The sequence below is a fragment of the Poecilia mexicana genome, unplaced genomic scaffold, assembly GCF_051168715.1.
Source record: "Poecilia mexicana isolate PSO_F unplaced genomic scaffold, ASM5116871v1 scaffold_3, whole genome shotgun sequence".
In the NCBI taxonomy this organism is placed as follows: Eukaryota; Metazoa; Chordata; class Actinopteri; order Cyprinodontiformes; family Poeciliidae; genus Poecilia; species Poecilia mexicana.
In genome coordinates, this window is record NW_028263372.1 from 22,337,991 (window position 1) to 22,346,864 (window position 8,874).

Here is an 8,874-nt window from a genome sequence, read left to right on the forward strand (position 1 = left end):
ACTCAGTTGGAAGATATAAATGACCGGACAACCCTGCGCGGCTGTCCGCAGACACAAGCCGGCTCTGCAGCGGCCTGCTCGTCATTCATGAGCGACTTCCCTGTAACGTCTCACTTCCTGCTTTTCAGAGTGACACATGAGACACGCACAGCGTTGTTAAATTTAGTGCAATTAGTTAACCGCTCTTCTGCCACATGGTAAATATCCCGACTCCTCACATACTTCATAAGCTAACAAGAACATTCATCTTTGTCTGCAGAGAGTGAGAATCTTGGCTGGACAGATGCAGACTATACTCTGTTGAACCAAATGCTGTGTGTGATCTCTAATTCTCTCTAAAACATAAAGATCTCTAATTCTAAACATAATGAGAAAAAAAATCTAAAATAAAGCCAATAGATTAAACCATACCAACCCGAATCAAATAAAAAACACATCGCGGATCCAGTTGTTACTCCTAAATTCTGGAGAAATTTACTTAAAACCCTCAAAGTGCTATCAAAAAGTCACCTCTTTTGCTTTAAAGCTTGGCTGTTGTATTTTATTTTTTAATATTTTCACTTTTAACAGTTGCTTGAATAAGATGAGTCTCTCTGCATGAAGCGCACGTGTCTTGGTTTGTCTCAGGTCAACTTGTGTCCCAGCAGACCAAAAGGTCAAGACCTTCTGACCAGCAGCAGGATAATAATGGTGTCTGAACTTTAAGCAGCGACACGTTAAAGACTAATACCAGAGCTGTCACAGATTTCCTTCCTGGTTACATTTACTGATGGAATAAGAATTTTTTTTTTATTATTATTATTTCTTACCAGTGTAGATATGATGAGGTCTGTAATAACTAAATGGACCCTTTTCGACTCTTGTTACGTTTGATTTTTATATGTGAATCATCCCAGTGATGTAACAAATGCCTTCACACACTTTGGCATGAAGGATCTGTCATTTCTTGCTCTGTTGTTCATCTTTGAGCTCTTTGGCTCAAAACCTGCAACACTTTTCTGTCTGCCTCTGTCCAAGGTGCTGATGCAAACCAGCTTCATGATGCCTGTAAAACCAGGAATAATCACACCTACACTGTTAGTTTTAGTCTGTTTTATTGAAGACATGAATAACTGGACAGCTTGCATTACATTATAAACAATCCACTTTTCAGCATTTTGTTTTGAAAAAAAAAAAAAAGGATATCACGTCTATTAACACCATTTAAATATAAAAGTTATCTAAGTTGAGCCTGAAGACACATATTTTCTTCTATCGAACATGATTTTAAGTCGTCCAGGCTAATCTAATAGTTTAAAAAAATATATTTTGCAGCAATAAACCTGCATTATCACATTTCACGTGAAAAATTATACATAACTAACTTTACAAGCTTCGCTACATCTTTGCGTCTTTATATTACTGGCTGTTTGAACAGTTCAGTCTGAGTTCGGCTCCATGTGTTCGTCACCTTCAGACGAGCCGTCAGATCCCAGCGTGTTGGTGGAAGATGTGCTGATCCTCTCATTCTGAACCATGGCTGGGTTGAGGCTCATCGCTGTTTTAGCTACAGAACAAAAGGAGGAAAAGCTTTTAGTGCAAATTATCTAACTTGGTAGGAATAATCGTCGTTTGCCAGCATGCAGAAATAAGTTAGTTGACGCAAACAAAACTAGCATATTTTACGCATGGCTCCTGTCTGTTCATATGAGCCCTGGGCCACCCCGGCCCCGTAGCCATGCTGCTGCCAGATTCACCAAATTATACGTAAAAAAAAAAGGGTCCAGGACATTTTAATCCCATTGGGGGGACATGGTAAGTCTCTTTCTCTACCAATTTTCACCCTCTCTGTTACTCAAACCTCCTCTTTCTTCTTCAGATTCACAAGGCAGGATTCTGCTGTCCCCCGTTTTTCTTCATGTTCTCTCATATCTTTTCTCAGAGACACTCCCCCCCTACACACACACACACACACACACACACACACACACACACACACACACACACACAGGCCCTCAGACAGCATGCAGTTTATGCAAATGTCCAGCCTTTCAAGCTCAAACTTGAATGAGATCTCAACTAAATCTCTTTTGCTCCCACAAACACACACACACACACACACACACACACACACACACACACACACACACACACACACACACACACACACACACACACACACACACAGAGTGAGTTAGTAAAAGGACTTAAATATCAGCCTTGTTCAAATTTTATGTGTTTCGAATTTGAAATATTTATTACGGAGCGCAGGTGGTAGAAAGAAAAGACAAAGAGGATTTCAGTGTGTGGGAGTGTTATGGCTGAAGGTGAAGTGTGACATTACATTAGGGGCTGGATTTTAGGGACAAATAGTTGATTTAGGAGCAGGTTGAGATGTGTGTGTGTGTATGTGTATGTGTGTGTGTGTGAGAGAGAGAGAATGATGAATGTGAAATGTTTAGTTGTTCCCAGGGCCTGGGTGCTGTTTGAAAAGCCTGAGGGTGGGTAGCTCTAAGAGGAGGTGGCAGGGAGGTGGGGGACTGTGCCCAGCTGTTGGGTTGTGATGGGGTGGGGGTCCCCGAGTCTCTCTTGGTCTCTCTGACAGGCTGTCCTTTTCACCAGCGCATAGCCGGGCCGTCCAGCCCGCTGCCATAACAACACCACAGCCTCTGTGTCATGGTAACGCCACGGAGTCATCGCAGAGCGCAGAAGGAGGGGAGTGTTAAGGTGGAGCGACGGCAGAGTCTGAAGAGTCGAGACGTTTCTGCTCCTCTGAACTTGAACTTGACTGTCATAATGAACGACCGGCGGGTTGAAATGGAAATTCTCTCCTGGGAAAAAGTTGCTCTAAATGACTCGGTTTTAATGTTATTAATTTGAATCGTTGTTCTTCATTTGTGAATGAGGAACTGTTTTATTTTGGTTAGTTTCATCTGACAAACTTTATATGACTGTGGATGTTATTATTTTTTGTGATTTATCAAACACAAAGAAAAAAACTTCTGGACAAAAGCTGCAGAAACAGTGAAGATAGAATTAAATACGTTAAAACCTTCTGTTTTATATTTTATTTTTGCACAACTTTGGCTTTGATACAAATAACATAAAAATATGGAAACTTTAGGAAACACATGATACAGAATTTAGACAAATTCTGTTTTTGTGGGTTTATTTGAAATTTTTTCTTAATTTTATTCAAGGCTCTTCTGGGCATCTCAAAAATAGAGAAATCTGTGTTTTAAGATGTTTTTTTTTTTTTTTTTTGCTTTACTGCATTACTATATAACACAATATTGCAAAAGTTATATTTTTTGGTTTCCAATTAAACAGAAGCAATATGCAAAATTAATATTTTACCTGCACTTTCATTATAACTTGACTTCAACTTTTGGATTTTTTTTTCTCCATTTTCTGGTGTTGAAATGCTCTAAATATCCAATTTCATTGTTTTCCATCAATTAAAAATATTTTTATGTACTGTAAATTAACAATTTGCATACTGGAGAAAAAGAAGACTTTTTGATGACTCCATCCTCTTAAATTTATAACTTCTATGGCCCGCTTGTGTTTCCTTTATGAAGAAAGAACCAGAAAAGAAAGGAATTTGGTAGTTACTAAAACTATTTCAAAGGTTGATTACTTTTTGGTAACTTGTGAAATATATCACACACTCAAAGATCAACATCAAATCAGCAGGATCTTTAGAGACAAATGCTTTAAGAAGCTGCAGCTCAATAGCTGCATGTCTCTACAGATGCAGCATTGTCTGCCTGTTTGCTCTGGTTTAAAGCTCATATTTTGCGACTGGTCCACATGAGGGGTTTAGCTGCTCAGACCCACTCAACCATGGGAAAACTGGCGCTCTCAAAGGTCCCCTGTCGCTGCTACAAAGCCAAGAACAAGCCATAGCAGGATAATCATGTTTATCCCCAGACTAAGATGGGATCACAGCTGCAGTGGGGTTTTTTTTTTTTTTTGGAAAAAAGGGAAACGGAGGTGGAGAGTCCTGCCTGAGAGAAGCTCGCTGTCATCGTTACTCTGAAGTTCCTGTACTGATATTTGGACCACAATCATCCTGCAGTGGAACCATTACATTATCTGTGGTTTGCATTTGAAAAAAAAAAAGAAAAAAAACAACAAAAAAGAAAAAAAACAATTTCTTGTTTAAAAGGCTACTAAACTCTGGAATTAAAGCTTTCTGCAAAAAAATAATTAGTAAAATCTAATATACCAACATAATACTGAACAAGTTTTCTTTATCAGTACTGAGAAATGTTTATGTAAGAATTAAACTAAGATATTAAGGAAGGTGCCGTTTTTCACACTGAACACATTCTGCTTTAGTATCTCTGCTATAAAACACCACATTTCTTCACATTCACACACACACGCACACACAGGCAGTTGCAGGAACACAAAGGAACAACTTTCCAGGAACTGCTCTGATTGCTGCTGTTCTACTGCAAGCATCTGCTGTCTGGTCTGGACTGAGGTTCCCACCTGTGCCCAGTGTTTACTGCACCAGCCTCTCTCTTTCTCACACACACACACACACGCACACACACACACACACACACACACACACACACACACACACACACACACACACACACACACACACACACACACACACAGGAAAGGAGAAGTGGCAGACCTTTGTCAAGTGCTCCTTTCACAAAAGCAGCCATTGTGGCGAGAAGCCAGGATCAGAATTATAATGTGGGCCCTGGACAGTGTGTTTACCAACAGGTCTCCTGCAGCTGCAGCACCAAACACCGACCCAGAGCACAGACTCAGTCAAAGCTGCAGGTGAATGTAAGGCGTTTATAGGCCGTTTTCTTCTCTTTAAAACCCAGTGGTTTAGGATTTGATAAATCTACAAACAATTACAAACATGGCGTTAGAATAAATCTTGATGACAGAAATCTACACGTTAAGAAATTACATACTTCATTTGGAGGCAGGTATGTGTGCATCGCTCATTAGCAGCTTCGCTGTAAGCCCTCCCCCAGGCTGCATGGCTAATTAGAGCCGGCTTCCTAATAAAGGAACAGTCCCCCCATTATGTTTCCAAGCAGCTAAAACGAGCTATATTTGAATCGTGATAGAAACAAAAAAGTAAAGTCATTGCTAGGAAGACTAAAAAAAAAAAAAAAAAAAAAAAAAAAAAGGTTTCGCAGTGAATTTGAGTGTAAAGCTTTAAAGCATGAAGCTGTGTGATTGGTGATGCAGCGAGCCGCCGCCGCTGCGCCTTTAAACAGGCCTGCTCCCAGTTTCTATGCAATTATGTTAATGAGCCCAGCTCCTTTTCATTATCGGCTGGAGTTTGTTTCCTTTATTTTACACCGTTGTCAGGCAGTCCTGGGTTTTTTTGGGTTTTCTTGGCAGCGTTTTGTCCCTCGTGGTGGGATCTGCAGGAGAAACCCACAAATCTGCGTCAGATAAACGGGCTGAAACAGTCCTGCGCGCCGCGGCCAGGATCTCCGCCTCCAGACTGCTCCAGTATCTCCAGTTTACAGTTTCCAAAGCAGAATGATGAAGAACACTGCTTTGTTTACAGCACTCACTTTGCAGGATCGTGCCGTACTTTATTGACCTGAGCTCAGGCTTTTAGGCCATGGGTTAGAAACGCTTTCCCGCGCCGCATGTTTTATATTTATCCTCACATTTATTCACGAGAAAAAAAGAAAGAAAGAAAGAAAGAAAGAAACAAATACGAATATGAAAAAAATCTGTCAAAACTAGACATTTGTAATTAAAGAAAAACAGAGTAAGAAGTTTTTAAGATCTGATCAGTGGAAATTTAAATACGGGACAATTAAAAAAATCCATTTTTTAAATTGTTAAATTTGTTATGTATTTTTAATAAAAGCAGTTTCTGCAGTAGACATCTTTCCTTTCTTTGCAACTTTCAAAAAGATTGTGTAAAATAAAAAATACATTTTTCTTTTCACCTCCATTCTTCTTCCAATAAAATTTCAAATAAATAACTAAAAAACAAGCAAAACAAAATAACTTGAAAATAGCAAAGACAGTTAATTTACCAGAACAAGAACTGTATAAGCAACAATATTGCTGTTTTTGTTCTCCCTTTATTTCAGTTATTCTTGTTTTGTGTTTCAAAAATACATTTACAATTGTTGTTAATGAGATGTAAAAAGTAAGCAGTGCAATTTAAAATAGATTTGAAAAGACTCAATCGTTTGAAAAGTATTCAGGAAGGGAACATTCGAGTGTCATTTCTGATTTATTTTTATATCCCTAGCAATTATCTGCATCTTAAAACTATTTTAAAAACAAATTTACACAAGTTTTGTTAAGAAGCCAACAGTCTTTGGATTAAAAAAAAACACAACAAAACAAACAAAGACATGAGCAAGAATATAATAATTTCTTTCTTTCATAGGACATCAGTGCCTTGCGTGTATTTTTTCTTTGAGCTCTTTCACATTATGTCACATTGGAGCCATACACTGCAGTCATGTATCTTTATTTTCTTTATAACCATTTAGCACAACATTAATTTGAACTGATGACAAGCAGATTTTAATAGAATAATCTAATTTATCAGCCATTAGCAGTGTAAAATCGCTGTGAACCTTCTGAGAGGGAAAACCACAGGGATGAATCACATGATCAAAATGTCACATCAAAATACCAGCTTTGTCAGTTTTTGTTCAGCTTTCAGTGGCAGCTCTGCAGTGACTCACAGACTGGCCTTTGAGAGGCCCCAGAAATGTGACTCGAATAATTAGTGGGAAGCTAAAGTCCCTAGTGAGGAAGATCTCACCGTGGGAGAAACCCAAGGCAGGAAGCATTTGAATTCGCTCATCAGGCTTTAATATTAAAAATAATCATCATGAACCAAAAAACATTCATTTTTGGTCTAATGCAGCACAATGATTTTAAAGATAGCAGTGAGGTCAGAATGAGTCAGAAACATACAACCTGGAGTATTCCTCACAGCGATGGAGGCTGACCTCTATATATATATATATATATAGATATATATATATATACACACACACACACACACACACACACACACACACACACACACGTTTTGACAGGAATAGGTTGCTTAAAACATTCAGGTTGAGACATTAAGGAATTTCAACTGTTGCAGTTTTCCGGCTAGTTTGTTGTGTAACCTTCCAATAATCAAGAAGGAGAAAAGGGTTTTAGTTTCCAATTGGTTTCAATCACAACCTTTTATTTTGACATAAAAAAGAGAGAAAATTATACATACAAATATACTATTCTTTTCAACACACACGTAGACAAATAATCACTCATTTATTTATCGATACTACAAATTAAGACCTACCTGGACCCATCATGTGATGCTTCTTCCCTTTTCCCAGGTTTCCTCTCACATGAGCTAAAGGGTCCGAAGCCTTGGAGGTCATTCCTACTTTCGGTTATCTAGCTTTATGATGGAGAGTTTACACTCATACAGCTAGATAACCAAAGACAGGAACAGGCTCCTTCATTCGTCAGAGCAGCAAACTGGAAAAACTGAGGCTTCCTGGGAAAATCACAGAATGAACGATGTTACTGCAGGTTTGAGCCTATTAGTTAATTCTGTCAGGAAAAATTAAATACAGAAGCACTACAATTATTGGTGAAAATCTCAGTTTCAGGAACAGAACAAAACTTGTAGTGACTGGATTTATTATTATTATTATTAGTAGTAGTAGTAGTAGTAGTATTGTACTGCTAAACTGTTGAAATAAAATCTGAAATCATCCACATTAAAGTTGAACTCCATCAATTAATCCTGTTTCAATACCTCTTCACAATGATTTTTTTAAGCATTTCTAATTATTGCTGCCATTAATTTAACCAATAATGACATTTCAACATAAGGCCGTATTGGTTTGTAGAATCATGAACTTTTCACCCTTAAAAATATTCATCTGCTTTAATGCACAGTCATTCCCCTGCACAGCTTTAGATTACAAATGTAAACTCATAAAGTTAACCTCATGATGATCTGACGCTTCTTTAGGTCAGAGCGTCTGACGTCAGATGTTTTAATTGGAGAATAGATGCACTAACAACGGCTGCGTCACTTTCTTTGCTGAGTGAAAACACTGACAAATATCAGCAAATAAAGAAATTTCCGCCAATCGTACAATGACAAAAAATTCCGCAACAGGCCACATTGTAAGTGTTGACTTTGCTTAAATAAAGTGGCGTTTATAATTGCCAGGCTCTTGGTGCAAAGTTAGCGTTATTGAAAGAGAGCAATAAAACACAAAAGGCCTGCTGGGTTTCTTTGAATTGTCCAACGTTGTCTTTGTTAAACAGGACAAACCGTAACTCAAATATCAGATCCAAAATAAAAAAATGAAAAATTTACACACCACCCAGTAGGCGAAACATGTTAAACATAATTCAAATTGATACATCTGGGAGTAAAAGACATGTCTACGTAAATTTAAACGCATGGGAACAATAATAAAAACCACATAATCCAAACAGCTCACTTTTCAGGGTTTGTCGAAGCGTCCTTTGCATCCAGGAGATAAAAACATCCACAGGGCGCTTCTCCAGCCTCCAGTTTCTCTGTCCACACCTGCTTTGACAGACAGGTGAGTCCCGGCGTGGATCAGATCGATAATCCCCCCCTCCCTCTCATCATCTGCGGCACGGCTGCATAATGGGGCTGTGAGTGAGACATCTTCCCGCTAACCACATCAGGAGGATCTGGTTTCCGTCAGAGAGCGGGATGCTCCGTGCGGATGGCGAACCTTTTCATCCGCCCCGTGTCCAACAAACGTGCGCTTCGGTCTCCGGTCCTGAGGCTGAGATGTTCCCCCCTGACAGACTCACAGTGGTCCCCTCTCACCTCCCTGCTGCCTTTTCTCCCCTTACACTTCCTCCTCCCTT

At 39.0% G+C, this 8,874-nt stretch overlaps 1 long non-coding RNA gene across 2 annotated transcripts; it reads right to left on the minus strand.

The window, feature by feature from the left end:
- Positions 1-1,077: 1,077 nt before the first annotated feature.
- Positions 1,078-5,787, minus strand: LOC106924106 (uncharacterized). Of its 2 annotated transcripts, XR_015762522.1 has the most exons (3): positions 4,929-5,787; positions 4,634-4,855; positions 1,078-1,546 (listed from the first exon to the last, which is right to left on the minus strand). It is a non-coding gene; the product is annotated as an uncharacterized LOC106924106 (long non-coding RNA). The 2 variants fall into 2 exon arrangements; XR_015762521.1 differs by having other exon boundaries at positions 4,634-5,787.
- Positions 5,788-8,874: the final 3,087 nt, after the last annotated feature.